Source organism: Hoplias malabaricus, chromosome 3 (genome assembly GCF_029633855.1).
Source record: "Hoplias malabaricus isolate fHopMal1 chromosome 3, fHopMal1.hap1, whole genome shotgun sequence".
NCBI lineage: Eukaryota > Metazoa > Chordata > Actinopteri > Characiformes > Erythrinidae > Hoplias > Hoplias malabaricus.
In genome coordinates, this window is record NC_089802.1 from 12,547,430 (window position 1) to 12,560,992 (window position 13,563).

Consider the following 13,563-nt stretch of genomic DNA (forward strand, 5'->3'; position numbering starts at 1 on the left):
TTCCCTCCTCCTCCCTCTATCCCCTCCCTGCTATCCCGTGCCAGCCAGCCTGCATGCCAGGCCCCCGATGCCCATGGCAGATGGCAGAGTGGGCGGCAGGTACCAGCCTCCTGGCACCACAAACATCTGTTATCATTACCAAATGCTAATTGCCATCAATCAGGACAGCACCTCTATGCATTTGTATGCAGGGTTCATAAGTGGAGGTGTCTAAGGAGGGGGTGCGGGGACATAGAAAGTGATGTCTAAATTTCCCCCAGAGCGATGGCAGGAGTGCAAACTGCAGGAGGGACGCTGAACTGGCCAAGTGTTCCCCTTGTTAATGCGTGGCCCACGAGCTCAACCGTGAGCCGCTGCTCTCCCTTATCAATACCCCATGTCCTTTTGTTTAATGGCATCTGCCCAGGGCACACGCAGAGCCCAGCATAAAGGATCAAGGTGACGCTCAACAGATGTAGGGAACACTATGCCACAAAATGGCTGCCACTGAATACACAACTGTGCTGAACCAACACTGGCTCTTGACATCGAGCAACAAACACCTTAATCATCATTTTCTCCTTGATGACTGCAAGCACAGGTCTCAAGATGGAACCGACAATTAATCAATGTGAGATTTTGAAGCGGTGAACTGCTATATAAAAAAATAAACCAAGAAAGTTTTGTCCAAATTTTTAATAATTTACATTACAACTGAAGGCTAAGGAATGAATGCAGTTAAGGTCAGAGAGATTCATCTTTGACAAAGGCCTGCGGGATGTTTTTGCTGGTCACTGAGTGGAGACGTTGCAGGTGGGTGGGTGTGTTGGCAGTGTTAGTCTCAGCTCTGCGTGAGGGCCCTGGGCTCCTCAGGAGAGAAAGTGGGCTGACTAAGCAGCACTCTCTTGGATGTGTCGCCCTAAGCCGGTGCCACCATGCCACCTGTGCCAAAGAAGAGCACTGTGGCCGGCGTCTGCTTGCATGCTCTCGCTGCCTGCTCACTGCCATCCATATGGCACAAGCCCTGGGAGACAGGGCTGCCATTTGAGGGAAAAGGGTGGGTTTGAGGTGAGGGTAGTTATAATCCAACTATGCAGCTTTATGTTAAATAAGGATAACCATGCGTAAACAGTCACTTTCAGAACCTCGAAGTTTTGATAATGGATGATCAGTACTTGATCATACAATCCGCACCAACTTCATCCCAACGGAAAATACAATCCTATTGCAGGAGGGGGCTTTATACCCCTTTAGCTGACACTTGGTATTGCCTAGTGTTTACAACAGAATATAACATATCCCTGCTAAAGTAGCATGGGGTTATTATCTGTATGAAGGCTGTTGAGGTCATTAAGTTTCTAAATGCAAACTGAAGTATCCTGACACTGTGATAATGTGATAAAGACATTTATCATTACCATCCAGCACTCTTATGCAGCATTTGGGACATATTTGATATTTCATGTCCTATTCAACTGTAATGGAACTACGCAGCTTTGTCCCAGCCTGTTTGTTGAGTCTGGCTCCTGCCAAACACACATCTGTGCCCACTTAAATTACTCTCTGCTGTGTGGAAAAGTGAACATGTCAGTCCTCATAATGCACATTTTGTTGGAAGACTCACCTGAAAATTGTTGTCATAAACGCTTGTGCTCGTAAACACAGACTCTATAGTTGTAAAAGGGTACATAAAAAGGGGACTATGAGGACTGCAAACAACACTCTAGTCAGAACATCTGTTAAGTGCCACGCAACGACATGATCCTGAAACACACAACAGGGACTTCATAAACTTCCAATGGTTTAATTGCTCCCAATCAGATCCCCCTTTTGAAAACTAAACAAGCTCACTTCACCACTCAGCTACTCGACATCACCAGCCACAAGTTTTTAAAAGCATCAACACACACATTTACATATAATAATGCCTGTTAAACCTGTATACAAACATCATACCACACAGCACATGCATAATACCCAGTCTCACTGATAATTAGGACGTTCAATCATTTCACCAAATGAAAACAGAAAAGACACAGGTGTGTGGTATTACATATAGCTCTCAGTAAATCAATGACCTAATTTCTAATTACAGGCTATAAAAATCACTTCATAAATTAAGTTCATCTCATCATGAAAGAGTGATCCTGAATAAAAGTTGAGAGATTGCAAATTAAAAATGCATCTTCAAAGCCTGTAGGTGCAATTTAATTTTTAATATGTTTACAACTTACCGCATAAGCACCAAATGCTGTGGCTTCATTTTTTCTAATGAGTTTTTGGGTTGAGGGTGTTTGTTAGAGGCTGCACATAGCCCTGTTACTCTACATCTGGGAGGCTTCGAATTTTGGATTATAATTAAGACAGAGAAAAAAAAACATATATATAAATAAAGAAAGGGGGGAAAAATGGACACTGCTGGCTGACTCTGATTTTGTTTTTCCTCACAAAAAAAGGATACCTCTAGGATGCCAATACCTCTAGTGTACATACAGTAAAACAATAATACTATGTTTTAGATTAACTATACTCTTATTACAACTGCTAGTGAGGGTATGTTACATAAAAATATAACCGTAATTTTGTCTGAGTAAATATGGTATTAAATGTTAACATTTATATAGAATTCACTCTGTTAACACACAAGCGACTAATTACTGGCAATTGGGAGTTAGACATTTTATTTTGGTCAAAATGGTTTGTGAGTGGCACAGTGTCGCTGCAGGTGTCACTTGCACACAGCTCCAGGGTTCTGGGTTCAAGCCACGTCTCAGGACACTGTCTGTGAGGAGTTTGGTGTGTTCGCCCCGTGTATACGTGGGTTTCCTCCGGCTGCTCTGGTGTCCTCCCACAGTCCAAGACACATGTTTATAGGTGGCCTCACTGTGTAAATGAGTCCTGTTCCTTTCTTACATCCAACGAGTCCATGTAGGTTCCAAACCTACCATGACCCTGAACAGGATGAAATGGTTACAGTGAGTGAGTGAACAAATGAATGTGGGTGTGTGTGTGTGTGGCAGTTCTACAACTGACTGGCACCCTGTCCAGTTTGTTTAACACCTGAGGCTCAAAGATTACTGGTAGACTTCAGGTGCACTATGACCCTAAACAGGATGAAGAAGCTTCAGAGATGAATGGAGGTATAGATATCTAAACGAAAATATGTGTTGCCTAATTTGACACCCCCCAAAAAAAAATTGGTGTACCTACTGGCCTTAGCACATTTAAAAAAATCGATGACAAATGATGAGCATGCAAATTATTTCAATATGTATAAATATAAATAATTTAAGATAGTAAATGGTTAAATGTAAATATATCAATTTAAAATGTATAATTATCAATAAAGTAAGGAAATGCAAATTTTTGTTGTCATGTAAAAGCGCTGTATAATAGGAAACAATGTGTCTTTTGTGGAAGCACTGATTTATTCCGTGTTATTATGCCAGTACTAATGACATTCACAGTACATTACAAAAACATACTCTGATTAAATTTTAGTGTCCCAGACCAAACAGGTCAGGAAACAGAAAGCGCAGTTAGTAGGAAATTAACATAGCAATCAGTCATTTATTATCCAGCACACTTTGCACTGAAACTTAATGGCCTGGATTTATCAGAACAACTGTAATAAATATATTTTAAACATGGCTTCCCTAATGAGGGGCCCGCTCTGTGGAGAATAAACAGGTTCACTTTGAGAGAGTTGTTTGATTTTTGAAGAAATAAGTAATTAATCAGTTAAAACTACTGTTAATCACATCCAGAAATAATATTTGCTAGTTACTGCTGGTAAGGACAAATTATTGCTTGTTTATAGAACGACAGAGCAGGCAATGCCTTCTCTCCTCCAGTCCATAAACCCTCTCTCTGAGGGCTAATGTGGGTGAGGTGTGCCAGCTCCTCGGCACGACTGTGCTAACACAATCACCTTCATCCACAAAGACAGGTGACGGCGTCAGCAGTTGGGCTGCCAGAGGAACAGGCTGTGACTGTGAGCCATGCTGGGTGAGTGAGCCCAAGATTCATGGGAATGTGTGTGTGTGTGTGTGTGTTTATATATGTGTGTGTTTGAGGTTGGTGTATCTGCTCTGTGTGCAAGTTTCTGTAGAGGAATATGCTCAAGAGGATCTGCTTGGCAGGGAGCTGACGAAGAGTCTGGCCACATGGGTGCCAGTGAGCCCCAGCCAATTCTACACTCCACATTTAGCCACACATCTGGAGCCAAACTCCGTGTTTAATTGCCACTAATGCCTGAACATGAGGCTTCGACAAGTAGGGATTAGCCACAGACAGTCAATGACCTGGACGAAGATAGTGAGGAGAACAAGATCTGTGTGCCATTTAGCCTCCTGATAACCAGCTGAAAAAGAGAATGGAGCAGACTCTAGGACAGTTTTACTGCTTCTAGTGAATTAAGTCAAAACATCATATCTCAAGGTGCACTCTTGTGTCTCGGCTCTATTGAAACAGCCTATATATTTCAATAGGCTTGGGAGATATGAACATACAGTACTGCTATTATGAAAAATGAAGTCACAAAAAGACTGTCTGAGAAAAGCACATTAAGTGTCAAATTTTTAGGGTGTCATAACTTTCTTGCTGAGAATGCATGTGTGTGTGGGGGGTGGTCGGTTTGTGTGTGTGTGTCCACTTTCCATTCTCTCTTTATGCCTTACAATTAAACAGGCAGTTTTTACTATAATCCAAGTATTACTCTGCATTGTCTTTTTCAAAAAAAGAGCAGGGGCTGAAAGACCTTTAATAATAATAATAAGTTCAAACTGATTCAGCTTAGTCTCCATATGGAGTGACTGTCACACTTTAAAGCATCAACTGCTGTAGTGTGTACACACAACAACATGCACCTACCATGTAGCATGGCAGATAGTCCCACCCTACTGTCAGGAGATCAAGTTCAGATTCTCCATACATCATAACACCGCCTAACTGGTCCCTATATAATAGGATCTAAACCATTATAATATGTATAACAATACCCACCACGTAAAACAAAGCACATGCTGTACTATCTGAGACCACTCTATGGTGGAACCTCAGTCCACAACCTTAATCTGTTCCAGAAAGCTGTTGGAAAACTGATTTGTTAGAAATCAAATTCTGGGGTTTTTTTTAACCCCCAAATGAATTATAGTAAACTGTATTGTATCCATTGCAGGCCCCTCAAAATACGATGTATTCACGAGTGACTGCATTGCTTATTTAAACTTGTATGTTAATATTTACATGCATACAACATTACACAGAGGTATTAAAACCAAATATAGATTAAATAAATGCAACATCTGATACTTTGATGGCTTTTATATTTTTCAGTCTGGTGCAGGTTGAAGATTGTCATACCAAACAGTGAGAAGCCACTCTCAGATGTCATTTCTTTTCAAAATGCTTCTATCTCTTTGCTATCTTCTTTGGCCTCATGGCGGCTTATTCAATACATTCATTCATTCATTATCTGTAAGCGCTTATCCAGTTCAGGGCCGAGGTGGGTCCAGAGCCTACCTGGAATCATTGGCCGCAAGGCGGGAATACACCCTGCAGGGGGCGCCAGAGCAAACCAGAGCACCCGGAGGAAACCCACGCAGACACATGGAGAACACACCAAATTCCTCATAGACAGTCACCTGGAGGAAACCCACGCGGACACGGGGAGAACACGCCAAACTCCTCACAGACAGGCACCCGGAGCGGGAATCGAACCCACAACCTCCAGGTCCCTGGAGCTGTGTGACTGCGACACTACCTGCTGCACCACCGTGCCGCCCTTATTCAATATAAATGCTAAAAAAATAAAAACATTTTCTGCGTATTCAGCTGAGCTGTGCACTCAGCGACATAACTGACATGTTCTATGTTTTATCTCACTGATGGAAGATTCCGTCACCAACCAAGACATTTTTTACTGAAAAATGTTTGTGAACCTATTTGTTTGAAAAGGAAGATATTTGTGAACTGAGGTTCCACTGTCCAAAAAATAGTCTGAAAAATAGTCCTCAGAATGACTTGTTTATAAACATTTTTTCACATCTCCAAAATGATCGGTGACCTATTGAACTAATGTTGAAGCCTGGACTACTGGACTTTGTTGGCTAGTCCGCTGCTCCAAGAACATCAACAGCATCTTTGTGTGTGTGTGTGTGTGTGTGTGTGTTTGTTTGTTTCAGACCTGTAATACTGAGATGCCTACACACTGCGGAAGACAAGCCAGAAGTATCTGTGGATTGTGTTTTCATATCTGATTTAAAAGTGGTGCTTGTTTTTCTCCTCTATATTATTTTTGTTATCTGACAGTTCTGTTGGTCTGTCAAGTCTTGCACTGTGGTTGAAAGTCTCACTTTATAAACATACAGCATTAATATTTAAAGTCCTCTGGCCTTACCTGTTTTTTACATCTAATATCCGCACATCTCCTAAAAATAAATAATCGCCATTTTCATCACTGGAATTTGAATAAATGGATAGTGGTCTCAATCTTTTGCTGGAAAATTATATATTGGACTGTATTTTACAGAATGTGGCATGACGGTGAATGACTTCTATCACGTAAATATCATATCATAAGATTATGCATTTGCCGTTATTGTCCACCTTCATTTGTATACAAGCTTCTACAGGATCTCAATGACAAAAAGCGCACGTTTTGTGGGGATGTAACCATTAGAAACAAACTGTGTATGTCTGTCCCTTAAGGACCGTCCGTTATCAACTGAGAGCATGCTGTGACAGAGGGGGTAAAAATCCTCTCTTTATGAGCTGGAGTCAGAGTTTTTGTGCACTAGATGGCACATTGAACAAACAAATGATTATGGATGAAATGGGTGCGATATAACCCCAAGGGTTTTCAATCTCGAAAATGAGCAGCTGATTTAACGTTAAAGGGTGAACCAAATGTAAAACAAGCTCATTCCAATCGGCTTCATCTCGCACATACTGCCTCTGTGTGCACAGGCATGAGCAGGTCAGACTTGAGAGGAGATTTATAACTCACCATCCACTTATCAACAGTGTCATGCATGAGAGTGAGAAAAAGTCTTGATGGCATTATTGTCCTTCAAAAAAAATGTATTACCAAAACGAGTGCTTTCAAAAATAAATCTGCCTCTGTTTAATAAAGTTGTCACCTATTGGATATTCTCAAGAACAATCAGAAATATGACTCTGAACAATTTGTTTACTTTATTACCACTTTACAAAGGCGGTGTGATATGTGCCGCACTCACGTCTTGCTGGTGATTGGTCATTGGGTTTGAGAACGGATGGCATTTCCAGCCACTCACTTTAGATAGCTAGTTTCAGGGCTGCTACACCCAGAATGGCCGCTGTACGCCGAATTTCACCTGTTCTGATGGATGTCACTTTAACAGCCTTTAAAAACATGCAGACAGGTCTGGGCGAGATGAATAGGTGTCAACTGCTGTATCCCTGGCTGCTGATGTATAGAGGGCATGTGTCATCTTTTGGCAAGGGTGTGTGGGAAATACACATTTCACACACCCGCTGTCTCCCTAAATCACATGCAGGCATGCCTGGACCTCACCAGAGTAATGCACAGCCCCGCTGACACACATGTGGAACAAGCATCCATAATACTATGTAACTCAAGTAAGCAGTTTCTGCAATGACCACACCTCACCTCTCCACACACGCATGGGTTTCCTTTTAGCTATTACCCTACTGAATTAAATGGAGGAGAAAAGGTTAATTTGCATTAATTTATCAAACCAAAATGGCAAACCTATGCACATAAATGGTATTACCCTAGAACTAAGGGTTGTGTTCAAGGTCACCAAAACCAAACAAAAAAAATGTTATATATAAATAGGCTTTATTTCATTACCATTTTCTCCGTTTTATTCAAGAATACGTGCTCATCTTCAGTGTCAGAAAACCTTAACGTCACAAGTAAAAAACTGTCACTCACTGATTCAAACACAGTACAAAAGCAGTCACACCAAGGACAGTGTACACTGTACAATGATTTTCTTCACATAGCCACAATCCACCCACTATTTGCACAGACAATATATTCAAAGCTCTCTGGCAAAATCTTTTTCTCTGGCAAAATGTTTTAAACATACGAAGAAACTGTTTTATTTAGAATTGAACACCACAACGGTTAATTTTGTTTTTTTTCCCCCTCACTAACGGCCATATTGATAACAAAGGATCACGCAATGTGGTTCAGAATCACACCAGCCCATTTCAGAATCCAAAATTTGAGATTCTAATCTTAATAGATTTTTTTTGTCCTTTATGGTGAGCCAAATTGTTACCCAATGATTTAGCAAAATAAGTTAAATAGAAAGAGTTATAGCTTTCATTTTAGCACACCCCTAGGTTAATGTACATAGAATATATAATGAATATATGAATTGTGGAATAAATAATAAAAAAAGTGCAATCTCAGATTTTCACAATTCCAACAAAGATAGGCTAGGCATTCAGCATTGTAGTTAGCCTACCGCATAGGGTGATCATTTATTCTATCAAGATGTGTTGGTCTTTGAACATGATAGAAAGACTATAAAACACAAAAATCTTCAGTCTTTCATTGAAAAAGTGGAACAGCTTGCATAAATGGAATGGCTTGAAATGGTGAAGCCAAAAGCATTAGACACTTGCTGAAAAAGTAGGCACATATGGCACACCACTTGGGTCAAAACTTTTAGAATCTTTTACCTGGACACACAAAAGCATCACATGTTCTCATGTAAATACATATAAACACATGGAATTAATTTACCCTACGTAATGTTTTCATGTGTCCAGGCGAACGATTCTAAAATCATATGTTATATGCAAGTGATGTTACCTTAAAACGTTAACTCAAAGCATAGGATCCTGCACAGTGCCAAGCCACAGAATTGTTTATACATACATGTATAGTGTCTATCATGTTTTGTTTGTCCTAATGTGGTTGTTTGTGTGTGAAAACATCCAGTTAAACACAAATGCGCTTGGGCCTGTAGCCCTTGGCCTTTTCTGTGAAGCACAGCTGGTGTGGGCAAGTGACCAGTGCACCCATAGAGTATGTGGGAGCAGTACAAACGACTGACTTCTCCCCTAAATCATCACTCATACTCCTGTGCCCTTGGGAGTCTTTGCTTTTGTATTTTTTTTCAGCCCCTTTCATTGAGTCACTATGCTGTCCCTCATGCTGGGCTTGGGAAATGAGCCTCCCTGTGCCAATTTGTCCTGGTCTTCCAGCCCGCTGTCCCCCCATAGACCACCTGCCCAGGGTACTCATTGGAGTGCAGCCTGACGCATGCTCCCAGCAGTGCCCTCCATGGGCCCTGACCCCCAAACCCAGCTGCCTTAATGGCCACTGTGCTGCCCTACCATGCCAAGCAGCCAAGCATGGCTCTGCACCACCAGACGCCAACACTCCATCAGAATCCTAATGACCTTGTCCCACTCCATCTCCAGCTCCTTCAGAAACACTACACTCAGTGCCACCAGCATCTCCGGCTCCCTCTCACAAATGGATTACTCAACCTTCATAAGGCCTCCGACACTGTTGTTCACTACTTACTAGTGCTGTTGAAAAATACCACATTTAGATAAACTTTAATTCACAACAAAGAAAAAAAAATAATGACTTGCTTTCTGTTATTTCTTAGTTAAGATCACAGGTGGTTGTGATTTCCTCTCAGTCTGCATAGATCAGGGTAAAATTGTTAAATTCCATTAAACTTACACACTTTTGAAACCAGAAATGGAATGATTATTAATGGTGTAAATGCTGGGATTCTAGAGCAGCCTGCGTTGAAAGGGTTAAGTTAACACTAATATATAGAGTGTTTATGCAATAAATGAATGATAAAATATAGTAAAAAACAAAAGCATATCACTGCTTAATTTACTTTACTTAATTTAAACACTGTTTCTTTTTGCCATTCTAATACTACAGTTTGTCTGAGCAAAAACAAATCAAAGAAAATGTTAACTGCATATATCAGTCTTAAAGTGGTCATAATTGCGAGACTGATCTTGATCACTTGAGAATTATTACAAGAATACTACTCATAAAACATAAAAGATTATTGTGTTTCCTGGAAAGAACCAGGTTAGACTATTAAACAGACTTGCCACAATGATATAAATCAGGCAAACGTGGCTCACATATCTACACACACCCTGTGGATGGAAATGTGGTGTTTAGTCATGTGTGCACCTGACTCAAAGCAGCACTGGCCTGGCTCAGCAGCTCAAGTGCACTCGTATTCACACACGTCCCCCTCCATACAGGCACTGAACAAGCAACCAAATCCTCTCTGGCGCTTGTGTCCCTTCGAGTGGAGCACATTCATTCCCAGGGTGACAAGAGCAAGTGGAGCTTAGACCCAGTATTTACTTTAAATGAGAAACAAATTTAAAATTGGAATAGTGGGGGGAAAATATGAATTGTAACCAATTCCAAGAATACTTTCAATATAGCTCCGGGATTTGGGGAGCTCTTGAAATTATTCCAAGAGGCTCCCAAAAGCCAAAGCATCTCTGCCGATTTGAAACCCAAATCAGTCATCCGGCCCTAAGTAGTCCTCAGGACCTCCTGCTGCTTCCAGCCCGATTTCTGCCTCCCAGTGATTTCCCATTGTGCACTCAAGCAGAAATAACCCCGCAAATGGGGAGTCCCACATCCACCCTCACTCCTCAGCTCCTATTAATTACATTAATCTTTTCTTTCTGTTAATATAACTTCATCGCCGCAGAAACCCCTGTTAAATTCTTACTCCTCTGTAATGATTGGTGGCTAAATTTTGGGATGAAAAACAGAAAATAAGCAGAAAAGGCTACATCAATTCTGACACAGCAGAATGATTTATTCCTTTCTTTAATGGGAAAAATAAAGCAAGAGATGCCTACCAGATCAGAGAAGTCGTTTTTCTTCTTCGTAGGACACTGGATGCTTTCCACTGCTTCCTGGAGCTAATATTCAGTTGCCAGCATTGCTTTTTGATTGGATGAGATTCTAAAGAAAAAATGGACAAAGACATTTTAAAGGAACCAAGCCAGCTATGAAACGGCATCAGGAAGTCACATTAAAGTGTGCAAGAATTTTAAATCAACACATGAATCATAACTCAACACAAGAGTTTCAGAGGTCCTCAGATCTTTCTGTCAGTGTGCCTTTCGTAATTTCTAAAGGAAATAAGGCAGCCCAAGGCTCCAGCATCACGTGACAATGTTCCTAGCTGTGCTGAATAAAGGAGGCAGTGTGCAAAGCAGGTCTTTATAGGTCATCAAAAGTTATCTGCCAGTAAAAACAGATCTCCCTGATTATCTGCATTGTTCTGCCATGCCCCGACTCCAGCTACCACACAGGAAACTGGCAGAGGACGAGTTCCACAACAACCTTCTCTTTCCCTACCTCTCCTTCTCTCTGCTGGAGGTTACAGATGATGCTGACGGAGAAAAACAGTGTGACAGCCTCAGGGTGCAGAAAAGGGTCATCTCTCCCCTACCGAACCATTTATTTCGCCACCGTTGCTCTTGCATAGACTTAATGTTATACTCATACTTCGCCTCACTTCTCTGTGCTGCAACTACTGGCTTACTTGTCCTTTACATAAACTGGCTCTGTGTTGGTATGGCGACAGCACATGGCCAGCAGTACCCATCATGATACTAATACAAGTGTAAACAAAATAGTTTTCATAGTTTTCAAATGCATGCATTTATTTTCTGCGGCTGCTTCATCCTGATCAGAGTCATGGTGAATCTATACATAATCATTGAGTAAAAGCAGGGACAAACTTTGCACAGGGTGCCAATGCATTACCCATTCATTCACACACTGACCTCTGGGCAATTTCAAACAACCAATCCACCAGACATTATGTGTTTTTGGACTGTGGGAGGACACTGGAACACCAGAAGGAAACCCACGCAGACAAGGCGAGAACACCCCTCACCGACAGTGACCAGAGCTGGGGATTACAGCCAGGACCCTGAGGCCCTGAAGCTGTGTAGCAGCAACACTAACTGTAGCATTACCATGCCATCCTTGATAGTTTTTCCATTCATTCAACATCTTTGACCAATCCACCTACCCACGTGTGTTTCTTTTTGAAACATGAGCACCTGGAGGAAACCCACACAGACACAGGGAGAATGCGCGAAATTACACAGGGTTGGAACCACCATGATGCAAATGATAGAATTTTAGATTGAATCAATTGTTGTCAATATCTGAAGAAAAAAATTAATGTAACTTTCACCTGAAAAAGATCAAATGTCTAAAAACACCAGAGATGGCACTGACCTGTTACTGGATATTAGTACTGGGCAGACATCCTGTAACAAACCTAGTTTGAAAATTAACACACACACACAGAGTGTGCAAAGGAAATGTTTGGTGCACTAATCTGGAGAAGCTCAGAGTTTTTTGAGATTTTTCAGTTGTGGTGGATACTGAAAGGTGTTATCAGCATAAGTTAAACAAGCAATTTTAACGCCCTTAAAAGCTACATTACCATTACGGGAAATGGTTGCAAATAGAATGTGTGTTCACAAAGAAATTACAGTTATCAGCTTTACGTTTTAAAATAAGTTGAATGAATAAACAAATAAACAAATGAATGAACAAAAATCAAGGGTTTAAAATCAAGGTCAGTGTAGTGGCCCTAAAAGAATTTTCATTTAATAATTTTACAGTAGAAGAAGAGGCAGTAGAAAAACAAATAAAAAAAACCTTAACGTTCAACGAAATTCAACGTAAAAAGATTTGACTCTAAATAACTTTGGAACGTTTCTATTGGTTCATTCATTGTGAAAATCTCACACAATGTGGAGAACAACTGTTGTGTTCAAATAATGTAGTAAACTACAAATTTGCAAAAATGGAGATACATGTTTTTTTAAACAGGGAAAACATTTTTAAATATTAGTATTTAACACTTATTGGGGTGAAAAGAAATAAATGAAAAGATAAGATTCTTCAAAATATCTGCAACACAATATTCAAATGAAGCATTACCAAATAAATGACTATGTGGCTCCAAATTATAAATGCGCATTTAACATACTAAATGCATACTTACAAGCTTTTAAATGTGGAATTAGGCCAGCTGATCAACTCTTGCTCTTGTTGTACTTGCTAAAATTAACTCTAGGGCTAACTGAAGCTGTCAATATTCTCAGCTGTAAACATTATTTGCTCATCATAAATCTGTCTCTTCAGTCAGCTGATCAAGGTAGCCATTCTCTAAAGTGCATCCAGAGCCAGCAGCTCTGGGGCAGACAGCTTTGAAGCCCCTGGAAATACAATGCCAGTACAGAGAAAAGCTCCACTTTAGCTCCCTGTGTCCGCCCCTCACTGCTTCCTGGCAGCTCGTGCAATCCCTCTCCTCCAACACGCCATCCAAAAATAAGGACAGACGTTCTCCCGGTTCTTTAATGAACTGTCAAGCGCTTCAGCTCCAGGCTGTACACAAAAGATAGGCACCTCAGCAGAGTCCAAACATACTGTACAGTACAGGGAAAAGCACACAGAGAGAAAACACTTCCACTAGTAGGTTTCAAGTCCAATGCAACGAGCTCTCAGCTATGTAGAGTGGTAAG

General features: G+C 40.9%; 1 protein-coding gene across 2 annotated transcripts in view; it reads right to left on the reverse strand.

The window, feature by feature from the left end:
• Window positions 1–13,563, reverse strand: part of rbfox3a (RNA binding fox-1 homolog 3a) — a 510,141-nt gene that overhangs the window by 384,344 nt on the left and 112,234 nt on the right. For both annotated transcript variants that reach the window (XM_066663315.1, XM_066663314.1), the window contains one exon: window positions 10,867–10,972. The gene's annotated coding sequence lies outside the window, so the exon portion shown is untranslated. The remainder of the gene's footprint in view (window positions 1–10,866; window positions 10,973–13,563) is intronic.